This window comes from Adiantum capillus-veneris, chromosome 26, assembly GCF_014529385.1.
Source record: "Adiantum capillus-veneris isolate H3 chromosome 26, ASM1452938v2, whole genome shotgun sequence".
Taxonomy (NCBI): Eukaryota; Viridiplantae; Streptophyta; class Polypodiopsida; order Polypodiales; family Pteridaceae; genus Adiantum; species Adiantum capillus-veneris.
In genome coordinates, this window is record NC_140956.1 from 25,029,017 (window position 1) to 25,055,084 (window position 26,068).

The 26,068-nt window shown below is 42.8% G+C and overlaps 1 pseudogene across 1 annotated transcript; it reads right to left on the minus strand.

Annotated features, from left to right (window-relative positions):
• Window positions 1-19,560: 19,560 nt before the first annotated feature.
• LOC147423147 (uncharacterized) lies at window positions 19,561-24,863 on the minus strand (annotated as a pseudogene). The gene is made up of 2 exons (XR_015186532.1): window positions 20,674-24,863; window positions 19,561-20,561 (listed from the first exon to the last, which is right to left on the minus strand). The product of XR_015186532.1 is annotated as an uncharacterized LOC147423147 (transcript).
• Between the last annotated feature and the right edge of the window lie 1,205 nt (window positions 24,864-26,068).

Sequence of the window (26,068 nt, forward strand, 5' to 3'; positions counted from 1 at the left end):
TGAAGAAAAGGGGTCATTTTATTACCTTAAGCATGGTAAGGGGGTTTTTTTGAACACACGTTATATGAATAGTTACTTAAAGATGCACCCCCCCCAGCCCAAAACCTGTAACTTTTTAATCTTGGTTGAACTTTTTTTAAGTTTTTACATGAGTTTTAGTTATATAGAAGTCTCACTGCAAAAAAATCACTTACAGACACTTACAATAACCCGACAACTGGCACTACACTAGTGACTTTCCCATTAGGAAGGGAATGGGGTCTAAGGGGGCCTCTTTATTTGCCATGGGATTAAAAAGGAGATTATGGAAGGGAAAAATGGGTGGATGCCATGTGGACTGAAATGGGTATGATAAGGCCTAAAAATAAGTGGTCAAACTTGTACTCTTTTATAAAATAAAAAGAGAAAGTCTCTTAAATTCAAAAAAATAAACTTTTCTCTAAATAGCTGGATGAGGAGGAAGGTTGGATGATAGAGAGAGATGAGGTGCTTGAGGAAGTCCCAGACCTCCAAATTCTCACTTTGCATACAGTGGTGGTGGATGATCATCACTTTTTGTTCCTTGACGACATTGCCAAAACACTAGGACTCAAAAAAGATGAGTTGCTTGCAGTGCTTGCTATTTATGTGGGCATGAAGGATCCCGATGGAAAGGAAGAGAAAGTCAAGTTTCAAATTGACTTTGAAGACCAAGGTCTCCTAGCAAGCCTCTCTATCCTCGCCAATGAAAATTTACAGAAGTTGGTGCAAACTGTGGCAGGTACACTTGTGGAAATCAATTCATGTGCCTCTTACAAAAGCGTCTCGGAAAGCGCTTTTCATCCACATAAACCACTGATCGCGATGGGTAGAGATGATCGATCTAGCATCGATCTTACAAAGAAAAATCTTGATGAAAAGGATGAATAAATTGAGGTAGAGATGATCGATCTAGCATTGATCTTACAAATAGAAATCTTGAAGAGAAGGATGAATAAACTGAGATAAACATAGCTTAACTTGGTCGATTCTCTGTTGTTCCTTACAACAAGTGTTAAAGTCGTTTAAAATGCTTTGCAGATAACATACCATGTTGATAAGTTCGCATTGCGTACAGGAGGTTCACGCAACACTCCCATGGGTAGGGATAGCTCACTTTGGCACTACCTAAGCCACTTGGGGCCTTTGATTCTTCAAATTTGTCACACAGAGTTCTTCAAGAATGGTTTTGCGGAACTGCTCAAGTGCAAAAGCATTAAGTGCCATACTCGCTGAAGATTCCCTCACCCTAAATGCTCACAAATGTATATTGATGGACTGAGAGGCGGCATTGTATGCCTTCACATGCAAGCACCCAGGATTAGCCCTCTCCCACTACGCCTTGAGCCTAGATTAAGGGGTGACAAACCCAAAGAAAATTGTAAAATCCCTTGGTGTCAAGTCAATCATTCGCCCCATACCTACATATGTAATTCGTAGTAAAACTAATCGACCATGATGTAATATCCAAATCAATACAAAATAATTGTTTTTGTTAACGATTTCTATCAACATTCTCTACTTGTTTTTTTCTGATTCATATTGTCCAATAAATTTCGTTTCCATAACACATGCATAGAATCTCAAACGTGTAGCACCGAGGGGCACCTCTCGGGGATTGTTTACAAAACCGGGCGATGAGGGGTGGGGGACGTATGAGGTCAACGGGACCACCACAGAGCACGGCGGCACCCGGCAGGGTCCGATGGTGTAAAAAAAATCCCTTTGCACCACGACATGCAAGGGGCAGATCTATGTCAGTGACAAATCTTCCCCCTGCGCGTCGTGACAGAGATAGATCTGCCCCTTGCGCGCCATGGCGCACGGGGATTTGTTTGCACCGTCCGACCCCAGCGAGCATCTTCGTGCTCCGTTGTGGTCCCATTGGCCCCGTACGCCCCCTCACCCCCCCCCCCCCCCCCCGTTCGCCCGATTTTGGAAAAAAATCCTCGTGAGGTGCCCTTCGGTCGAGACGTTGCATGGATTTTTTTGCGCTGTCCGATCTTGTCGGACGAGCCGTGCGCCATAGTGGTCAGTTTAAATTTAACATCTTAAACAATTCAAATACTTAAAAAAACAATGTACAAAATCAAGTTTAACAATTGCATGGAATGGTAGAAATTTGACTCCTTAATATTATATGAAAAGATTACAAATCTCATAAAGAGACTAGGATAAACTATTTCTTATGAAGGCATCCTTCATTTTGCAAATTGATTGCTAGAGCTAAATCTGTATTTTTTAATGTTACGTGCTTAGCATACACCATACAAAAAAAGCCATCTTGAAACAACTGCACCAAAATGTCTTTGACGGCATCTTGTAGGGCAAGTAAGGCTGCGTGTTGTATGCATGTAACGGAATCACTATATTCATCCATTATCTCTCTCACCAGCCGAGAGCAGTCCGCTTTGGGTATGATGGGATCAATGCTCTTCTGATACTTTTGAATCTCTTGTAAAGCAACTATGCTTGGCTTCCATCTCCGCTTTTTCTGTGCCATTGGCGGTGGTGGAGGACCCCCTTGCCTGGCCCATTAAGGAGGATCATTTTTGTACTTTTTCCTCCACTCCTCTTGGGCCTGTTGTTCTTCAGGAGTTACCTTGTCCTTCATCCTCTTTGCACATTGCTTGACTCTTTGAGGTATTTTTGAAGGCCTTGAGTGTTACCATATACATGTGGTAGTGGTGTGTGTGAACACACTGGGACCACCGGGGCATTTTTTCCCTCTTTAGGAGGTTTTTCCCCCCGTGCATTGTATATACGTCCATCACTCTAGGGCTATCTATCTTTCCATTGCACACTAAGTAATACACTCTCAGTTGTGTGCCTTGAGCTTCCTTCGTCTTCTCCAAGATGTTTGCGTTTCCTTGCAACCTAATTCCAACAATTGGTATCAGAGCAGGTTGCATCCTCCCGGGCTTAGTCGCCAGCACACCTACTTGCTTCCTCCAATTTGAATGAGCTTTGGGCTCATTTCGGCCTCTGTTTCCACTACAAGCAGTATTGCACAAGCTATTTTGTCATTTTGTGTAGAATTTTAGTCAGTACCGTTTTTTGCATAACAGGTGCCTAACAGTCTTCTATGGTTTGTGCTATATAGCACATGTTGTTCCTGCTTCGTTTCTCCTCTTTTCAGGCAGTTTTCACATCATGTGCAACATTTACCATGGCTGAAAACAACACATATGTGCTTACATGATGCAACATGTTCTTGTGTCAAAGGGCGTGGAATATTGTGCAGGGCATTGATACACGTCCTGGTTCTGAGGATGCAGGCGATATTGAGGATGTTGCACGTCTCGCTGGAAGGATTGTTGCTGTTAGAGTTATTTTTTTTACGATAGAATAAGCTCGTTGGGATGTAAAGGATGCGCATGCTCATGCATTGACTACATTGTCTATAAAGCACACCATTACTCGTCACATTCGTTCGACGTAATCTACAAAACACGCTTGGGATATTCTGGTTTAGGGGGTTGGAAAGATTGTTCTTACTGCTGCAAATGGCAATTCTTTCACACTTGTTGATGCACTTTATATACTTGGGATCAAGAAGAATCTTTTGTCTGTATCTGCACTTGCTAGACTTGGACTTGTAGTCAAATTTGTGGATGACAGATGTACAATTCATAATCTCAGTTTTGGTGATGAAATTGTTGCCTCTGGCCTTTTGCACCATGGGCTGTATAAGCTCACTTTGTATGACAAGTGTGGATAAAATTTTGCAAATGCAGTTGCAGATTCAAGGGTTGTTTCAGATGCAAAACTGTGGCATGCATGTTTTGGGCATCTGAATTTTGTCAGTTTGCTGCATTTGCATTTGCAAAAATCTGATATGGTTGCTTCTTTGCCGCCTCTTGAAGCATCTGTCAAACATGTTTGTGAAGGCTGTATTTTGGGTAAGATGCAGCGTTCGAAGTTTCCAAAGGATGGTTCAGTTAGGGCCACATGTAGGTTGCAGCTTGTACATAGTGATGTTTGTGGGCCCATGCAAACTCCGTCCTTGGGCAATTACCTTTACTTCGTGACTTTCATTGATGATTACTCCAAGAATGCATGGGTATTTCCACTTAAAGCAAAGTCCAAAGTTTTTATGTGCTTCAAGCAATTTCTGGCTATGGCTGAAAATGTATCGAAATGTACTATGGGTACACTCCGTTCCAATCGAGGGGGGGGAGTATATTTCTCATGAATTTAATGCATTTCTGGCTAGTCGTGGGATAAAACACCAATGTACAGTGTCTTATACACCTCAGCAAAATGGTGTTGCTGAGAGGAAAAATAGGTCACTTACAAAAATGGCATGATGTATGGTCAAAAGTCAAGCTTTTCCGCATTCTTTTTGGCTTAAGACCATCATGGGTGCCACTTATGTACTTAACAGGTGTCCTATGAAAGCTTTGTAGTCTATTACTCCATATGAAGCATGGCATGATAGAAAGCCTTCTATTGAGCACATGAGTGTTTTTGGCTGTTTGGCATATGCTTTGGTGCCATAAACACATTGCAAAAAATTGGATGATAAGGCTATCAAATGTGTTTTTTTTGGTTATAGTGCTGAAAGCAAAGGTTACAGGTTGTATCATCCGCTAACAAAGTGTATTCTGGTTTCATGGGATGTAGTGTTTGTGGAAGATTCTGTTCAGCCCTTGCTGTCATGTACTAGAGACAGTAATGTAAGCTCAAAGGACATTTATGACACTTTGTTGCCTCTTTTCAGTGGTGGAAGTTCAAATGTAAATTCCAATGAGGCAAATGTACAGCCTATGGGGGTTTCCGAAAATGTTACAGATCAGCCTATTACTGATGCAGATGTACATGATGTACTTGATGAGGAAAGGGTTGAAAATGAGCAGGCTAGAGGCATGCCAAAATGGCTGGTGCATACATTGCGTGATAGTAAATTGGATGCACCTTTGTCTAGTCGTACTCATTCAGGCTCTGGCCATGCATCTTATGCATCAGATTGTTATGCTTTGGCTGTGTCTAGCTTACATGATGTTGAGGAACCTTTGTCTTTTGATGAAGCACAGAATTTAGAAAATTGGATGGCTGCCATGCAATCAGAATTTGATGCACTTATAGAAAATGACACATGGACTTTATGTGATTTGCCTCCTGGAAAAAAGGCCATTGGTACGAAGTGGATTTACAAGTTGAAACGCAAGCCGGATGGTGAGATTGATTGCCATAAGGCTCGACTTGTTGTAAAGGGTTATGCACAACAAAAAGGCATAGATTATGAAAAGACCTCTCGTGCTTGAGAAACTGGGTCGCCTGGTATTAATTTGACTACCCTTTGTTTGATTCGTAGTCCAAATCTTCACGGCGTGATTTTCATTGTGGCCTGAGCATCAGGCGCTGTGACAGCAAGTGAGAGCTCCAGATTTTGAAGTAGACCCCGATATTCTTTTTTGATTGCTTTTGTTTCTTGCGTGGCTCTATGTAGAGATGAAATTGGTGGGGGATTTGGCAGAGGTGTGCGGTTGACATGGTTTAGTGGTCCGAGATCACCAAAAATATATTGCATGGTGGTTTGATCATCTAGATTCGATGGTTAGGGAGGCTATTGGGCGTCTGGAGTGGGTTGGGATGTTGGTTTATCCACTTGTGGTGGCTGAGGATGTGGATTTGAAGCCATAAATTCTGCATGGTGTGCTAGCTGCAGATTTTTAGTGGTGTGAGTGGCTGTGGCGGTATTGATGTGCGTAGTGGTTTGCTCGTGTGAATTATCTATGTGGTGCAAGATATGAGTACGCGCTCGTTTGTACTTGAGAGGATCTTCTAGAATGTCGAGACAAGAAATGAACTTCAAGTTGAATTTTTGACTTATATAGTACTTAAAATTTAAATAAAAACTTAAAAACTCAATAATAGAAAAACAAAAATTAAAAAAACCCCAAAATAGACGAAACTTGATCCACAAAACCACTGATTGGGGCATCAATAAATCATGTGGCATTACAATGCATGTTTACAATAGAAGTGGTTAGTGTCAAAAGTTTATTGATTTTCCACCCAACACCTACCATTTCGTCGTCTTGTCTCCAATCATCGTCGGAATCGATCTTTTGCACTCGAAGCATAATATGATTGTGATCACCTAACGCTAACCACTTTCTCTATTTTGCGTTTCAAACTTCTTTGCACTCTAGTCTTCTTCCTCTCTCTCCTTGCTAAAACTCTATAGAACCAATTGAACATCTCGTGTAGGACATTGCTCTTTTTCCTTCCACCTCCATGCCATGTATTTTTCAAAATACACTGGCTTTGCTTGATAGTGTGAGCGCTCCATTCCTTGGCTACTCCAAATGCCCAATGAACTGTATGTGTCAAGAAAAAATGAGCTATGTGCAAAAAGAACGTGCTGAAAAAACAAGAAAAATTTAGTTCAAATACTGATGTTTTTTGACTGCAAAGACAAAGTGTTCAACCCACCATGTAATGTGTTATGTGCCTCTCCCCCCCAGGCATCTACCATTTGTGCTATGAAACTATTGATTACAAACTTTAAGGTGGATATCTCAGCACAGGTCAGCTTTGCCTTTTTATTGGGACTCATTGGGACTGCGGGAGTCAGAACGGTCTGAAAGCAAATGCCTAGCTTTACTACCACCCACACATATTTTATTAGGACGATCGTGTGTACTTCTAGATGCGTTCTTGTCCTTTGATAACTCAACTGCACCCCCATGTAGACCAACACTTGATAGAATAGATTCAAGTTCTCTTATACACTCTTCTTTTCTTTTTGTAGGTTCCATATTCGAAGCATAATTAATATGGAGCATAAGGAACTTGTCAAGAATTTGTTGACGGGCATGAAGAGTGCACACATGCACATGTATCAGAGGAATCGGCAGAATAGGATCCCAATTTGGATTGTCTATGTCTCGATTAGGGGGTACACTTTGGTTACAACTGAGGATACCTTGAAACCATTGTTGTAGTGCTTTACCCATTGTTTGTGTAGTGGACACACCTTTCACAGAATTGACTGCAGCTTTGCCACCCTTACCCTTATTGCCCTTTGACTTGCTGGCCTTTGCACCCTTGCCCTCAATTCCTAATGAGACTTTATTGTGGCAACAATAAATGCATGGAAAGAGGGTCAGTGCACCTTGCTTGCACCCCAACATACATTTGAGAGTTTTAAAGTCTCCTGCCAAATCTCACTCCACTTAGAACACACCTAGACTTGAAATTTGCAATCATTGTCCTTCTCGTAATTGCTGAATGACATCAACGATTGGGGTGTGATTAAAATATCATTTGAGGGACCCATGTGTCTCGTGTAGGAGATGAAAATCTACCAGCCACCAAATATTCTTTTTTGACTGAACACCTTAAACAAGTATTTCCTTTCAAATTGGCATTTAACTCAACATCAACGCCATAATGCTTACCCTTTTGAGCCGTTGACCTTTGAAAATCTGACACTCATCAAGCTTCATCACAAATATAACTTTTCCATCACACTCTTCCTGTGTCAACCCATTAAATCTGATCATTGACTCTTAGAGCTTCAACAAGTCAACATAGAAATTATTGAACTCATTGTAACAGATGTATTTGCACTCTTATAATGACAAGTCCACATATTGAAATCCACCCAACAAGCTTGCAACATTCATTATTGGTGCACCTTTTTGCAATGCTGACACTGTAAGGAGTTGGCAACAACCTAAACAAACCTTTTGCTCTATGACCTAGTGTGGTAATTTTATACAAAGCTTCGTAGGCTTGAAACTTATTCCTGCGTTGTCACACACCTCCATCATCTCTTGAGGGGACACAATTCTCTTTAGCTCACTGAAATACTTCTGGTGTAAAATATTAGCAATGCCAACATTGGATGGATCATCCAATAGCTCCACCAACTCCTTTGGCTTGATGATATGATGTAGTATAGTATGTCCAATTGTTTGAGCATCGAAATCGATTCCCATCATCATCCGAGCCAAGTTCTCGCATATTGAAATAATATTATAACAACCTGCAGAAAATATAATAAATTAGAATATTGCATTTGTATCCCTACTGAGTTTGATGGATACGTTTCTTTTGAGCTTCACCGCTTAAAGATAGCATAGACATCGCATGTCTCTTGCTCTTGCAAATGTGGTAGCCCAATGGAATGTGTGTGAGATGATCAATTTGCCGATGCATATTACACACAATGTGTTATAGCTGAATGTAATTGTCTAAAGGATGCTCTTGCTCCATTTTTTGATGCTCTGCTTTTTTATTAAGCTTTGCCATCTCATAGTTTAGCTGCTTCACCTTCTCGTTGGCTTCCTCTCTGACTTGCTAAATGTCTTTCATGTACTTCTCTTGCAATGACGAATAGGAGCACAGAGATGTTTTCTTGCTTCTGTTTCATTAACAAAAGCTGAATACAATCTCCAACAGTAGCCAAACAATCCGTCAGTCCCATCTCCAATAAAACGCAGTAGCTCAATGATGTTACGAAAGGGCGGTGATGCATTGGTCATTGGATTGCCAGGGTAAATATGGCCATCAATGCATAAGTTGATTGCCTTGCATGCAAAGTTTCGTAGCTAATCTCTAGCATTGGGATTAGATGTGCCAAGTTGCACAATAGCATACTCCTACTTTAAATTAGTGTTTAATCGATATCGTTTTGTCTTGTTAGTAATGCCTTGTAGTGGTAGGGGATTGAATGAAATTTGTGTTAGTTAATCAAGAAAATTAGAGAGAGAATGTGTAATGGTTACTGCTACAAGCAACTGAAGCAATCTATGGAGGAAAGAAGTGGAGAGTACTCTGAGATAGGAGAAAAGGATTATGTTGTGGAGGGAAGAAAAAGAGGGAACGCAACTCAATCTCCTTTGAATTCAAATTGTTGATCATGAGCGTAGAGAGAGAAATGCTACTGTACACAGAGGTAATGTAGTTTTTCATTGCTCTTAGCAGGAGTTGGATTGGGAGAAGCATATGAGACACACACACACACACACACACACACACACACACACACACACACACACACACACACACACACACACACACTCACACACACACACACACACACAGAGAGAGAGAGAGAGAGAGAGAGAGAGAGAGAGAGAGAGAGAGAGAGAGAATGTGAAAACTCTGCTTTTCTGGCAGGGGAGGATTGAAAAGTTCCTCCTTTAATGAGATTTAAGTGAGAGAGAGTGTTTTATATGTTAGAGAGAGAAGAGGGGTGGGAAATATGGAAATGGCTTTTCTAAAAATCTAATCATAGGTCTTTTTGCCATCTCTTTTAGGGTTGGTCAAACTTGGATTAAGCTTTAAGTATTCCCTTAAACTACCAAATAAAGAGGCCCTCCTATACCCCATTCACTGCCTAATGCCTGCATGTACATCAAGATTACTATTGTAATGAAGAACCATGTCACCCTTCATGATGTCTTTGCCCTTCACCTTCTCATTTGCCTTCGCTTGATTGTTCTTCAAGACCTTCTCATAATGCTCAAATGCCACCAACCTATCTAACTGTACACATTAATGATATAGAAGCCTCTCCTTGAGTTCATCATTAGGCTAATATTCAAGCTTTAGAATTAGCTTCAAATCTGGTATCTCCACCTCAATAGGAAGTAAAGCCTCTCTTGAAAAAACTAGGTGGAAGGGAGAGAAATCAAATACATGATTTGATGGAAGTCCTATAAGCCCATAGAGCACAAGGTAGCTCTAAATCCCACGTCTTCTCATTACTTCTTTTCATCTTTGTAAGAATCCCTATGAGATCTCCATTAAACCTTTCATTCATACCATTACATTGGGATAATAGGGAGTAGTAAACCTGCTATGCACATGAAGCTTCTCACATAGATAATCCACCAACTCTCCCCTGAAACCTGGACCCTTGTTAGAAAGTAGCTCCAATGGCATGCCAAATTTTCAAAAAATATCTTTATATACAAATTGGAAAATATCTTTGCTTGTGATTTTCTTAATAGCTTTGGCTTCGACCCACTTGTATAGAGAGTCAACAATGGTAAGTGTGTAACAATTGTCTCTAGCTGCCACCATAGGTAGAGGACCTATTGCATCAATACCCACTTCTCAAACACATCATAAGCCACAATGGTGCCCCTAAATTTTGACTAGAGAACCCTATTTTCCATGCTTTGGCACTCTTTACAAGACTTGCACCAATGATGAAAGTCATGCTGAATGATTGGCCACACATACCCCTCCCGCAAGACATTATGCAAAGTGATCTTTGAAGCAAAGTGACCACCACAACAACCCTCATGATTTTCCTCTAAAATTTTGCAAATTTCCTCTTTCCAAGGATCTTTTTCTCATCACAAGATTAGCCCCTTTCATATACAAGGCTTCACCAAGAAACACATACCTTTTGGCACGGTGAAGGAAGACATACTTCTTTGATTTCTCCAACTCTCATGGAAGCATACTTGTTTGTAGAAACTCTTCTTCTCTCACCAAAGCTTCCCTTCCCAAATAAAGAGGAGAATCTAACCTTATCACAGATAATTCGACAATTGAAACTCATGTGATGCACCATGTGCTTCTTCATTTTGAGACCTATCCACATGCCTTAAACTCCAAGCTTCAAAATGCTTAAGCAGATATTCACTTGAAAACATATGTTTTTCAGCCTTGGATTCATACTTTGCCACACCCCAAGTACTTGATTAACCACCAAAAGAGAACCACCTCTTACCTCCACACAATGGATGCCAAGCTCAAGGCAAAGTTTGAGTCCTTTCTCCAAAGTAGCATACTCAACTTCATTGTTACTTCAACTTCATTGTTACTTTGTGCCGCAAGCTTCAAGCTCTTTTTAGTTACCAAAGCATCATGAGGATCATGAATCACAATACCTTCTGAAGCTTCACCATGAGCTTTCCTCTAAGAGCCATCACAAAACAATAGTTAGGCATTGTCTATGTCAGGAGCTTCTACGTGTTGCTTCTTCATCGTGTCCTCCTTAAGAAAAAGAGGTCTTTCTTGATAAGTAAGAAAATCAGCCAATGAAGCCCTATTACTCTCCTCAACAAAAAAAGAGAATTGGAATTCCTGTAGCTCCAGAATCCACTTCGTGAGCCTCTTTGACAAAGTAGGGCTATTCACCAATTGAGATAGAAGAGTGTAGCTTCAAAAACTTTGACATGGCATATAAAACTTGCTTTGAGAAGCAAGTTGTCCACCTCTTCCTTCAAAGCATTAAGTTGTACTTGTCCCATTCTCCTTAGCTTTTGGCATAGGGGCTGAGCTCCTTCCTGCACTGTAATGTGGATTAAGTTGTACTTGTCCCATTCTCCTCAGCTTTTGGTGTAGGGGCTGAGCTCCTTCCTTGATTGTAATGTGGATTTCCTCTCCTTTGAAGCTTCTAATTTCCTCATAAGAAGAGATGAATATATTGGAAAATTGTTGTATCATGCGGATATACTCACCCTTCTCATGACTAGTCAAGTCGAGAGACAACATACCTTGTATCAGCTCCTGTTTGACATTAGGTTGAACTTTGGGTTGCATCAACTCTTCAATTTTATCATAAGGACCAAAGATATCCTCACTCTCCATAATACAAAGAAGACTTTGTTTCCCATCATGCTCTTCTTCAAAAAACAAGGAGGAAACATCTAGATCACTATTGCTACTATCTTCCACCTCACTGCCATCATCCCCATTGTCTTCTTCTTCACTTGAGTAATCTTATTCATCAAATTTCTTATCAAAATAAGCATCCAAAAATTTATTTCTAGCCATGTCAAACCTCATTTTATCACCTCTTCTATTGTAGAGAGTGATGGTATCATGTCCTCAATATTGTACGACTTTGGTTGCTGTAACCATGGTATTCCAAGGATGAGAGGGAAATGACCAATACCCATAGGCATAACATGACAATTGACCAATGATTTTACATAAAATATATCCACCTCCAAGCTTTATACAAAAACCTGAATTTTTCCCCATATTGAGTCCCAACTTTGATACACAAGCTTGAGTAATAATGCATACCTGTGCACCTCCATCAATATAAGCCTCTCCAATGCTCTTCCTCTTATGCCGAGCATCCACAATAGGGAATATATCAAGTAGCTCATTCAAAGACATGACTCTCACAGACCCCCTTGCAGGCTCCTTCTTCATAGGGTTGACCACATACTTCCACTGCCTTTTTTACTTAGGAAAGATCTCCATGAGTTGACCAAAGGTAACATCAGCCTTTCTACTCACCAAATCAGACCTTAACTATAATTTGGTTGCCCTTCCAAAGGAAAGCGGGATGCATTGTAATGTTGCTTGGGAAATTCTCTTCTTCTTCTCTTTACATGTATCTATTTCAACCTGCTTCCCTCTTTTAAACTAGTCACTCACCACCCCAGTCCCTTACAACGGTACCAATGTTAGTGGGTCTCCATAATCGGACATCTACGCATGACTGTCTGGCGCTAACATAATATCACTACTCAGGGAAGCGACTCGGATGGGGTATGTAACATTTAATGGCCTAGTAAATTGTGTGTAGCAAAAATTAACATGAACATAGTGAGCATTTCATTAGAATAGATTCCTAATGAGCATAACAAGAGTGCTTGGGTGGAGAGAGAAGCAAAAAGCATAACACCTAGTTAGATAGGCATACTTCAAAAGAGAGAGAAATTAAGCTATTGACAACATTTGAGGACCGGATTTACATGGAGCCAGTCCCCCCTCCAAAAGGCTTTGTATTATCGGTTTCCCCCATCAAGGGAGACATTTTACAATACAATTCTTTGTGTTCCTTAAATAACTAACTAGTGCAATGAAGACGGAAGCTTCAAGCACTAAGCAAACACTTATAAAACAGAACATCAATTCCCTCACGGTCTCAGATCCAAGACCTCACACACCTTCGAAGATGGTGAGAGCTAGCGGGGTATGAGAGTATATTGAGAGGAAGGAGTATTCTTACGAGAAAGATGTACATCTCCTCACATAATCACTCATATTAGCATAGCATAGCTTAGTAATTAGCATGATAGAGGAGATGAGCATGCATTGAAGCTTGGCTCTTGGTTGGATTTGCATCACAAAGCCAAGAGTTGTTGGTGTAGGCTTCCCTTCTCCAAGCTTGGAGTAGAGTATAAGCTTTCCATTAAAGCTTGAGAAGGAGAGAGAGAGAGTCTTCTTGCTTCACACATGAGCTAGTGTGAGTGTGTGTGGAATAATGCCTTGAGAAATTCAGTCCCCTCTCTCTCTTGGTCGACCCCTCATGCAAATTACTCATGTTGACACTCCATTGGACCTCTCCAAGCTTAGCCAATGAGAATTAAGTAGCATAAGTGATAGCCTTCTGACATGTGTCCCCCTTTCCCCTTTTGTGAGAGTTTTAGGTAATCAATTAATGCAACTAAACTCTCCTTGGACCCCTTTGCCTTTTGGCCAATAGGAGTCAAGCAAGCCATTGGGCTGCTGAATGCTCATTGGACCCCTTGGGAGACTGTCCAATAGTCTTCAAGAGAGCTTAATTCTTATTGGTTCTTTTATTAAGTGTTTTTTAAATTAAATAAACTAGATGTACTCTAGCCTAATTCTCATTGATCCACCTCCATGGCCATCCAATAGAATTTGAGTGCACCTTGTGGGCATCTGGGCTAGGGAGCTGACATGTGTCCCTCATTCCCTTTGTGTAAAGGAAGCTTGTGAGTGTGTGTGTGTGTGTGTGTGTGTGTGTGTTTCTCTCTCATCCCCTACTTGCAAGGCTCACCCCCTCCTCTGGAGGAGTTTTGAAGACTTTTTGGTTCACACACAAAGCATCCAATTTCCCTAGTGTTTGACCTTGGGACACAATCTTTGAATTTTGGAACCTTAGCATTTTGGAAGTCTTAATGGGCTGAACCTTAGGGTCTTTAAAGCCCATTGTTGCACATTGGTCTTTTGCCGATGGCCCCCCCTTTGGATCCCTATTTTCCCTCTTGTGGATCCCTACTGTGGCCGGTCTGCTAGCTTAACCAATATTCTAGCTTTTTTTCCCCTGTCACTTCCCCATATTAAATGATCAGTTTAACATGAGAAAATCATTTAGGAGAATTAGATATTAGTTATTATGACAGGGTATGGAGACTCTGTGAGGTTTTCAATATCAAGAAGTGAACCTATAGAACTAAGCTATCATCAGCAAATGCAAATCTATCACTCTCTACTCTGAAAAATCTGCCTAAGTTCTGTGTCACCGCTGTAGGTCATCACACTATTTTGTTACTCAAACGAGCTCGAATGCAATGAAAGTTTAGGAGGAGGTATAATAGGATACTATCCTACAATGCCTTCTGACGAGGTATCAAAATCACGATCTATCATGATTAAGGTCTTGAAAACTTATTGTCTAGGAACACTTTCCTGTGGTCGAAACGTCAAAAAACAACCATTTTTGCACTCAAAACTGTAAATTCATCTCACAAACAGACAATCACAAACCATAGCAAAATTGAAAATGATTACACTTAACTTAAAGTGTAGGAGACAAGGGACACAATACACTTTTGGAATCAAATTTTGATTACCAGAGGTTAAACAAAATGGATTACAATGTGCTGTTGAGTAGCCGCTCTCAGTCGTACATACAGAGCTCTTCCAAAACTTTAGATAATGATACTAAGGTTGTTTTCAAACTTGAAAAAGTGAACCTTATACCTTGGGCTTCTCATTTAGCAAGGCTCTTTAGTTTAGGACAAAAAAATTACAATTACAACGTACAACAATGTGGCTCAATAATCATGACTCCTCTTTTATATAAATCTTTCTTGAGAAAATAATGTGATTACAAAAAATCATGGCTTTGTGATTGTGTATCCGACTAGGACGGTGCCCATTGGGGAAGTCTGCTCTAACACAACATGCATGTAAAATACCATATATTGTAGTTCAACTTGAAGGATCAAGTGCAAAAAATGGTTACAATATCAAGCTTAAAGTCTTACTTATATTAATTAAAATTATTAACCAACTTTAAATATAATGATGACAAGATTGCTAGGATGAACAAAGATGTTTAAATGCTGTGATGCATACTTGTAGAAAAATGATTAGAAAAAGAATGTCTAATGATGGTTGCCTTTGCCAAATTAGGATGAACAAAGATGTTAAATGCTGTGATGCATACTTGTAGAAAAATGATTAGAAAAAGCATGTCTAATGATGGTTGCCTTTGCCAAAGTACGAGTGTGTGTGTGTGTGTGTGTGTGTGTGTGTGTGAGGATGATACTGCATGGGGGACCGTGAATTGAGCGAGTTGGAAAGAAGGGAGATGGCGCAACGATGACATACTCCTTATAGCTCTCTTATTGAACTTTAATTACCGTACCATGGATGACGATGTAAATATACAAGACCGTTGAATAATCAAGTTGAGTGTGCGTTCTCACAAGATATGAAAGGGCACGACTAAAAAAATAAAAGGCTCATCTGTAATATTCAAATTGATATCAAATGAAACGGGGTGCCCGCCTCTCTCTGTGTATGGCGTAACAGCCAGAAGTGTGTGTCTGAGAGAGATGTGGGGTCACCTTGCAGCTACAACATGGTATCTAATGGGATTCCCTACCTTCTGAGGGGTTTGTAATCTATAGGAGATTTCACTTACCAGCACTACCTTCTAGAAGCAACATGGTATCCGATGGGTTTTCCTACCTTTTGAGGAGCATTTAGTCTATAACAGATTTTACTTGCTAGTGCTACCTTCTGGAAGCAGTAAATGTGGAAGTTCAATCCAAGAGCCTTTCAACGATCAAGTTGCAGAGAATGTAGAGCTGCAACCCACAAAAGATGGGCAAGTAGAAGAAGAATAGGGCGGCCTCCTTTTTCTGGCTTCATGCTAACTTTCTGAGATCCCTAATAATTGCAAGGGTGGCTTGGTCTCTTGTTAGCATGTGCTATCGTATGTGGTATGAATCGGGGGGAGAGAGAGAGAGAGAGAGAGAGAGAGAGAGAGAGAGAGAGAGAGAGAGAATTGTAGTTGCATATCTTATGCTCCTTCTTGCTCGAGTCTCCTTGCATTGTTGCTATCGACAAAGCTTTTCTTTATGCAAGTGCTATTATTTACAAGCATGGCTCAAAAGGAAAAGATGCATCTTAAAATATCTTCAAAAGGCCTAAAAATTTTGCACAACATTTGATAGGCTCCATGCACATATCACCCATTTTGATAACGAACAAACACGACCAGTATAACTACTAGCGTGGCTCTAAGAGAATGTGTGAAAAGCATAAGCCAATGAGGGCCAAAGGCTTGCATTTGCAACCTTGATAAGCACACCTCAAGGTCTCTCCTATGGTGCAATTGAAATAATTAAATCTTTTATAAATTGTAATCCTGCGGCTATCTAGTCACATGACATTCCCATGAGAATGGAACGGTTGCCTTGTAACTGCCATCACTTCATCTATTTAATCCACCTCTTGGAATCAATCAAATCATCTCCTTCTTGCCTGTGTCTACAAGTCACTCTCTTTGTGTGTGTCTCCTGTGTAAGCGTGCTTGTTTCACAACATGGTATCAATGTAGCACGCTTTCTCACCCACCACCTCTTCTCTTGCGTAGGCTCCAACTTGCCCCTGCCAGTTGATTTGGACAACTGGTACGGCTCAGCAAGGTGCAACACCTTCTCTTATTCCTGCAACTGTGAGGAGTTATCATCTAGATAAACTCACATGCCCCAATTATCTCACCTACTACTCAAGCGAGCGTCCCTGTGGCAAATCGTGGATGGCACGATATCCTAACCAATTGCTAGTAGTCCAGATCTCAACGATTGGACTACCAAGGACCTCCAAGCAGAAGTCAAACTCATGCTCCATTGGGTGACCGTCAGGTCCAAATGGTTCGGTGCTGTCAAATCTCTGCTGAAACTTGGAACTTCTTGCACTCTACATATCTCCATGAGGACCTTATCACCCGCATCACAACTCTCAAGTAACTACTTGTTGCATCTCTTTCTCAGCAACAAGATACACCTAAGTCTCTTGATGAATGGCATACACTTCTTGACAACGCCCTCCTGTCAGGTCTCCAACTGGATGAGAGCCTGCAATCAATGTTGCTCTTGGCAGCACTCCCCACATCATGGCGGCCCTTTATAACAACTCAAGAATCGGTTGTTGGACTCACAATTGAGAAACTGATCTTTCGCATCCTCCAGGAATATGCTATGAGGAGCAATTCAACCTCTTCTTTGGCACCCTTGCTCACAGCTCAATACTTGCAGCGCCATCCTGGCTTCAGAAGGAAGCCCTTTCACAGATTCCCAACCACAAATTCACCTAACAATACAATCCTGCCTAAAATTTGCAGGTATTGCAGATGCCATGGACACATGGAGAAAGAATGTCGCACCAAGCACCGCGATCAGCAGCAAAACAATGGGCGTCCAAGAGCTCATGTTCAACAAGTAGAAGACCCTGCTCTTGGTAACTATGGTATGGGATCTCTTCGATTGTTTAACTCTTTAATGAGTGCCATAATCCCTTCACTTGATACCAAAGAATGGCTTCTTGATATTGGTGCGACACATCACATGACTCCTCATCGACACTGGCTTCAGGGCTATATGTCGCTAAATAAAGTAGTGCATGTTTATGTTGGGGATGATCACTGCCTTGTAGCCAAAAGTATTGGTAGCATGAAAGTTACTTTACCTAGTGGGGCTCAAGTTCTTGTCCCCAACATCTATCATATCCCTGGCCTAGCTCGCAACCTAATCTGAGTTATGGCTACTACCACCACAGGTTCCGCCATTGAATTCTTCCACAACTATTGTGTCATTCACTTCAGATTACCCACACGCCAGTATGAAACCATAAGCTCCCTCAGAAGCAGCATTTGTATCCTATCCTCATCACTAAGCCTGATCATCATGCTGTGGGAGCCTCATCTTCGACTCTCTCTGCTCACTTGACTAAGGCAACCTCCACTCTCATGTGGCATTATCTCCTTGGACACATCAATGCCCCTACATTGCATTGCATGGCAAAGATGCAATTGTGCCAAGGTCTACCACAAAATATATCACCGATTGATCTGTGCGAAGGATGCATACTTGGAAAAGCGATGAACAAACCCTTCCCCATATCAAAAAACAGATTTTTCCAACTTAATCAATTGATTCATAGTGACTTATATGGTCCTATGGAGTCAATTTCTCTAACAGGCTGCATCTACCTTCTCACATTCATTGACGACTTCAGCAGATACACCACTGTGTACTTCCTCAAGCTGAAATCTCAGGTTTTTGCTTGCTTTAAAGAGTACTACAGTATCACCTTTCGGCAACATGATCTGCCAATTCAAGTAATTCATTCCGACAATGGAGGCCAATATAGTTCACTTGATTTCCAACAATTATGCAAACAGGAGGGCATCCAACAACAACTCAATGTACCCTACACTCCTCAGCAAAACGGGGTCGTTGAGCGAAAGAATCGATCCTTGATTGAAGCTGCTCGAGCAATGATGCTCATTGCTGGACTACCACAAAGCTACTGGGAAGAAGCTATATCTACTTCCTGCTACCTTCAGAACCGCACTCCTCACTCCATTGACCCTCATGAGTCACACCCCATACTTTCATTGGTTTGGGAAGATCCCCAATCTTCAACACCTTCGAGTGTTTGGGTGTGTCGCATATCTTGTCAAGGTTGTGGCCAACCGCCACAAACTTGATACCCATAGCACGCGGATGGTGTTTGTTGGATATGCTAATCGCTTTGGAGTGAAGGCATACAGGTTGTATGACCCTCAGCAACGAAACTTTCACTTTTCTCACTCGGTGTACTTTGATGAAGTTTTTTTGATCCGCCCTCAGCAAGGTGGGAATGCGGTAGCTCCTCTTTCTGCATCTAACCTCTCACCTACTTCAAAGCCAATTTCAGCTGGCACAGGTTCCCCTCAAGTTGAATGGGAGGAGGCAGATCAGGTAGCATCTTATGCCCCTCCACTGCTGCAGCTTCCGTCTCCACCTGTTTAGCAGGTTCCACCCTCACCGAATCCAATCCCGACCCCAACGCGTGCACCTCCTTGGACACTTGGATGCAAAACAAACACCTTTGCCTTTCCTCAGAATCCCAATCCGTTGTTCCCTGCATGCTCTAAAGCACTAGATGCCTCTGGAGCTGGTCTTCACTTGCTATTTCTCAAGGATCAACCTGGCACGAAAGCCACACTCCATCGACAAACACTTAGAATGTAGGTCACCAATCAGCTGACATTGATCCATCACCACCTTCTCCTCCTGTGGAACCCATTTACCAACCTTCTTTGATGGGTCGCACAAAACACAAAGTCAAGCCTCCTAGATTTTGCCCTCGGAAGGAAATCTATGACATGAGCAATCTTTCACTACTGCTGGATTCATCTGTTCATCCTACTCAAGTTTTTGGTGATGTGATGATGTCGGAAGAAACCCCAACCTCCTTGAATGTTACTAAGGCATTCTTACTATAGGTGCTCCATGCTACTTCTCATGCTTCAGCTGATGACCCCGGATCACTTCCCTTGTCAGATGAACAGGTTGATGAAATCAACATTGATGAGGCTTTATTTGGTCCTGAGGCTGCTCTATGGTAGCAAGCAATGAAATTTGAATATCAGTTTGATTGATAACAGAACTTGGGAACTTGTACTTGCACCAGCTAATCGAAAGTTAGTAACATGCAGATGGCCCTTGCGGAAGAAGCTTCATGCTGATGGCACTGTTTCCCGCTATAAAGCCCGCCTTATGGCGCGCAATTTTATATAAGTCCTGGGCATGGACTATGGTGAGACTTTCTCACCAATACTTTGCATTACCTTCTTTCGTGTCTTGGTCGCCATTGCAATACAATTTCGCTTCTTGCTCCATCAAATGGATGTACGCACAACCTTCTTGAATGGTGACCTGGAGGAGAAAATCTACATGACGCAGCTACCCAAGTACATCTCTGTTGATCATCCACATTATGTTTGTAGGCTTTTGAAATCACTGTATGGACTGAAGCAATCTCCGTGTCAGTGGTATCGACGCTTTCATCAGTATATGATGACACTTGGATATACCCGCTTCACCTCTGAGCCTAATATTTACAACCGCCACTCCACTTTAGTGTTTCTTCTCCTTGCCATCTATGTGGGATGATATTTTGTTGCTTTGCAACAACCAGGTAGCTCTTGATTGCTGGAAGGGGAGTTTCGATGCCTTTGCAACTAGCCATGTTGTACTTTTTAAGCAGGGAAAGTGGATAAGCTTGTTGGCTGATCTTTATAATGCCCTGTGAACCTCTCTAAAGGCAGCCCATCTTCCCTTGCTGGTGAAATTCAAGACTTCCCCTACTGCAACATTCCGGGGGGTGTCCGCTATCTTGTCACTTGTACCCGTGCTGACATTTGCTTTGTCACCAATCTTCTTTCTCGCTCATGCATTCCTTTCAAGCTATTCATGTTCAGCACCTGAAGCGGCTCCTTCACCTCTACCACACCAAAGATTTTGGCCTCATTTACCATGGCAAAGACCCCTTACCTTCACCTTTCCTCACGGGCTACTCTGATGCAGATTGGGGGGGTGATGAAGCCACATTGCAATGAACATCAGGTTATGTATTCATCTTCGCTGGTGCTAATATTGCATGGCAAAGCAAGAAGCAAGATAGGGTTACCTTGTCCTCAATAGGAGCTAAATATATTGCAATGACAGTTGCCTTGAAAGAAGGCATTTGGCTGAAGCATCTTCTCATGGAAACCACCTTGTTCCCAAATCAGCCCCTTCGTCTTTATTGTGACAATAAGTCTGCCATAATGTTAGCAAGCAACTTGAAGCATTCTGAAAAAACGAAGCACATGGCAATGAAGCTTTAGTTCATTAGAGAATTGGTCTAGGAAGGATCAATCAACCTGGTCACATTCGCAGGTCACATTCGCACAGAGTAACAATGGGCAGATTTTCTCACAAAGTCACCTCCGAAAGCAAAACATCTTGAGAGCTGTCAGATGCTAGCCCTAAAACCTCTGTAATGGGCATTATCAATTTAGGGAGGTGTGTGGCGCAATTGAAAAAATTAAATCTTTTTTAAATTGTAATCCCGCGGCTACCTAGTCACATGACGTTCCCATGAGAATGGAACGGTCGCCTTGTAACTGCCATCACCCATCTATTTAATCCACCTCTTGGAATCAATCAAATCATCTCCTTCTTGCCCGTGTCTGTGAGTCACTCTGTGTGTGTGTGTCTCCTGTGTAAGCGTGCTTGTTTCACAACATCTCCTACCAATTTTCTGGTGCAGGTGGCTCTTTCATGGCACCTAAAGTGTCGCCCAATTGCAACTTGCCTTTTGACATGAATAAGTCTTGGCCATCTGAGTTGTCGAATGTGCCCTCAAGCTTTTCCTTCTCAATAGCCTCTGTGTCATCTTTTCAGTCCCCTCTTTTGCCATGCTTGTTGTAGAAAACCGTGTACTTGGACCTGATTTCTTCAAGCAGGCCCTAGTAGTGCAATTGATAGAGCCTAATGAGCTAGTTAGCTCTTCTCAATCGTCTTCAAGAAACTTCTTGTTCTGTAAAGACATCTGCATTCTTAAGGCTTCATCTTTTAGGGCAGTCACTTGATAAACAAGTCTAAGCTGCAGGTTGCAAAGTGTGAGAGAAAGGAAGAGAGAGAGAGAGAAATAGAGAGAGCACGTAGAGGCGTGGGCAAGAAAGAGAGAGAAGGAGGTTGTTAAACCTGAGCCACCCAAGAAGGCGATAGGCCAGAATGAGATATTTTTTCTATTGCCAAGGTAGTGGTTTTATACAGTTATGGAGACAGTCACACGTTCATGCGATTCATTGAGGTGCATGCCATTTCGCATCTGACCACGTGTGTGGTGTGTGGGTTGCTGACTTGTGTGATGACATGGATTAATCATCCAACACGCCCCCATAAGACATGTCGTCATACAAGGGCATCCATGCGATACAGATTCATGGTGAATGCAAGGCTACATGCGTGAGGTTTGTACATCATGTTTATGCAAATCTACATGATGCGATTTTGACATCTCAGCTGCAAATTGATCAGCCCAGATCAATTGTTGACTTTTCAATGAAGAAATCCAACAACTCGGATCTTCGTTTTGTACGAGCTTTGATTGGTTCTTTCTGGTCCGCGACATGTATGCTTTCAAGAGCTTGAACACCACATATTCGCCCCCACAAGTGAAATGAAAGCACACATCCATCTTTGGGAGTGTTAGTCGATGTCGAGGATAAGGTGTACTGGTAGTAGAGTAGATTGTAGAGGTTGGCAACTTGATATATGAGAATGGAGATGGGTAGGACTAGAGCGTTGAGGCAAATAGCCCGCTGTAGGCTGTCAAGGAAGGTTGTTAGCATCTCCTGTATGGTAAGGTGGTAGCTTGAAGAGAGTGGCTCGGGATGAGAGGTTGTGTCAACTTGTCCACCGGGATCAAAGGCAATGGAAGGCCATGAGGTTAGGAAAACCTGTGTTGTTTGCAAGTGACCTTGCAGCACTCTATCTGTCAGTGAAAGATGAATGGCTTTGGTAACTGTCAAAGGAAAATACATGCTTGTATCAGCGCCCTGAGTGTTGGTGTGGAAGGGTCTCTCAATGGGTAGAGGGTGGAAATGATGCTCAAGTGAAAGAGGGACAGAAATATAAGCATCAAGTAAATCCAATATGGATGCTGGATTGGAAGAAGCATTCAAGGTAGCTTGAAGGAAAGTTGGAGCAGCGTTCCGATGAGCATTGCATGCAAAGCTGACAGCCTCAAATGGAGCTTGGTAGATTGCTTCATCAATTGCTTCATGGTAATGAAGCAGGGTGGTTTGCATAGCAAGATTGGGCGCCACAGGAGCATTCCATGAATAAGAAGCAGCATGAAGACGGTGGGAGAGTGCAGTGTTGCAAGCTAGAGGAGACTGCGAGGCTGAATTCCTCAAGGCTGAAGTACTGTGGGCGCTGCCTTTAGGGAGGTGAGCCTCAAGATAAGCGACTTGAGGTTCAAAGTGCCATAGATGAGCTTCACCAGCAGCGGGGAGGCATGGTGCAATCATCCAGAAGGGATGAGTCATGCAGGCCGCTTCACCAATAGCGGGATTGGGAGCATCGACAATTTCAACACCGTCTTGGGCTGCTTCGTCCTCTTCTGCAAGGGAGGCGGCAATCTTGGCCGCAGCAGGTTCGTCTCCACGAGGTCCGTCTGCCAGGGCCATTGAATCAGGGTCGTTGTTACAGCAAGGTTGCCGACTGCAACTGCTTCTTCAATTGCAGCAGGGTTGACTTCGTCTGCAGGCGGTGCTTTTGCAGGGATTGCTCCAAGGGCGGCAACAACGTGCGTGCCACCAGTTTTGATGGCAACGAGGTTCCCAACAACAACAATGGTTGCTATGATGGCTACACTTGTAGTAACCGCGGCAGCAAGGGCATCCTTCTTGGCCGCAACAGTTGGTAAGTCGAGAGGGGTGGTGGCAATATTGACCGCAGTAGGCTCGTCTGCAGGTTGTGCCGTAGGCGTGACGTCAGTCACACTTGCATCGCTGGCTGCCCGCACTTCGTCTGCAGTGGTTGCATCAAGGGCGGCAGGTAGGGCTGCGGCAGCATCAGCGTCTGAAGGTGTTGAGGTAGGACCTACGACCGCTGCAGTGTCATCTGCGGCATGGTTGACGAATGGCATGGCCGCAAGGGTGGCGGCATCGCGAGGGTAGGCAGGACTAGCGCCTACATCACCTTGTGCTACAGTTATGACCTCAAGAGCGGCAGTAGGGTGGTCATCTGCTTCTACTGCTGAGGTGGTTGCTCGGTTTGCAGCTGACTTCGCAGCACCAGGAGAAGGAGGTTGGGCCGGTTTTGTCACGTCTGTTGGGTTGACTTCAGCAGGGATGTCAACAACACCACTACCAGCAGCATCAATGTCATCTTGTCCTGCAGGATTGGCAGCGCCGGAGATGGCAGCAACAAGTTAGACTACAGGGAAAGCGGCACAGGCGCGTGCTTGCGCATCTGCATCGGCGACAACAAAGACTGGAGTTGCGGCATTGACTGCAGAAGGGTTGGCTGCGCAGGACGCATGCAGGTGTGCTAGGTTTTCCTTCACAGGTGCGGTGGCACCTCCGTCTGCCGCGTGGGAAGGAACATCGACAAGAGCATGGCCTGCTGGCTGGGCAGCGCCAGAAAGGGGTAGGGCTTGGGTAAGTTGAACCGCAGCAGGGTCTGCTTTAATAGCGACTGCAGGGGTGGCAGCACCAGCGACAACAACATCTGCTTTTGTAGCATGGTCGTCATCTACATGAGAGTCTTCGTCTGCAGTAGGGTACTCTTCGACATCCAAGTTCCCGAGGAAAATTTCAATGATGGTAGCATCACCATTAGGCCGGGTTGGAAGTGTGGCGCTTTGCCACAACAGAGGTTGCGTAGCAGGAGGTATGGCGTGCTTGCCACGCAGGGCAGCGAAAAGAACCATCCATGAGGCTCTTCGCCATAGCTGCAAGGTCTACGCAGAAGGCATGGTGGGGTTTGGTACAGGGCAGCCAGGGTCGCCTGCTGCGATGATACCATGTGAGAGAAAGGAAGAGAGAGAGAGATAGAAAGAGCACGCAGAGGCGTGGGCAAGAAAGAGAGAGAAGGAGGTTGTTAAACCTGAGGCACCCAAGAAGGCGATAGGCCAGAATGAGATATTTTTTCTATTGCCAAGGTAGTGGTTTTATACAGTTATGGAGACAGTTACACGTTCATGCGATTCATTGAGATGCATGCCGTTTGGAATCTGACCACGTGTGTGGTGCGTGGGTTGCTGACTTGTGTGATGACATGGATTAATCATCCAACACAAAGTGTTGGTAGCGCTTAAGAAACCTTAATGGGTACCGTCAAAAGAGAGAGAGAGAAGGGGGGGGGGGGGGGGGGGGGACAATGATAGTGCACAATGCCTCCGGTCGGATATGACTGCTCAGCAGAGGTGTTGCCGCAAGGATAGTGAGCGCATCTAACAAAAGAGAGCAAACAATAAAGAATGCAGATCTAGAGTTGTTGCACTTAGGCCCTGAGAGAGAGATAGAGCCATTGCATGCTATAGTATAAGATGGTTGGGAGAAGCAGAAAGTGAGAGCGAGAGATAACGAGAGAGAGAGAGAGAGAGAGAGAGAGGGAGAGGGAGAGGGAGAGAGAGAGAGAGAGAGAGAGAGAGAGAGAGGGAGAGAGAGAGTTTGCATGATTTCAAAAAATAAAAGAAAGATGTAGAAAACGACGCCCCCATTTACGTGCAGGTGTGGTAGGTTTGCTTATAGCCCACTGCTGCTCATTTTGGCGGTTGTTCCATCTGATTGCATGCACATTGGCCTTGCACAAAGAGTAGCTCTTTTGCAGCGCGAGTGTGTAGAGTCGACATTTTTTTTCCTTTTTTTCTTTGGTAAGGTTTTGGGGTTGCTTCACATGACTCCTGCTGCCTCTAAGGGGGTTGACCAAAAGACAAGGCAAGATCTTCTACCTTGCCACACATCACCACGTTCCCCGCGTGTTGTTACTCTTCTTTCAATTGAGCATAAGGTGATCACGTACACTCCTTTGCTTCTCCTATGTAGGGTAGGCGGTGGCCACAATGGCTAAGAGATAACTCCTCGTCTTCTAATTACTTCCTCAAAACTCCACCAGAAAATTTTTATTCAACTTCTTCTTTGTCTTTGCGTTCTTGTTCTACTACTTCTTTTGAGCCGAAAGCACTATTATGTAAATTATTTTATTTACTTTTTCCATGACTATCTTTTTTTCCTCTCTTATAATATATATAGACTTCTAGCTATTACTACTAATGAAACTATGTCAACCATTGAGGCAGGTTGTAAATTGTATTCACTATGCAACATTTATGAGATTTGATGAGCTAAAAATAAAAATAAAAATAGTGTAAGATCATGGATAAATCATGCATATTTCTCTCCTGTTATCTCACTTAATTTATGGATAGACTAATCTTAGATGTACCTACAAAGAAAGACTTCAACATATAGGAGCAGAACTGAAGGAAATTAATGCATAATGAAAGACAACTTAGCTCCAGCCCT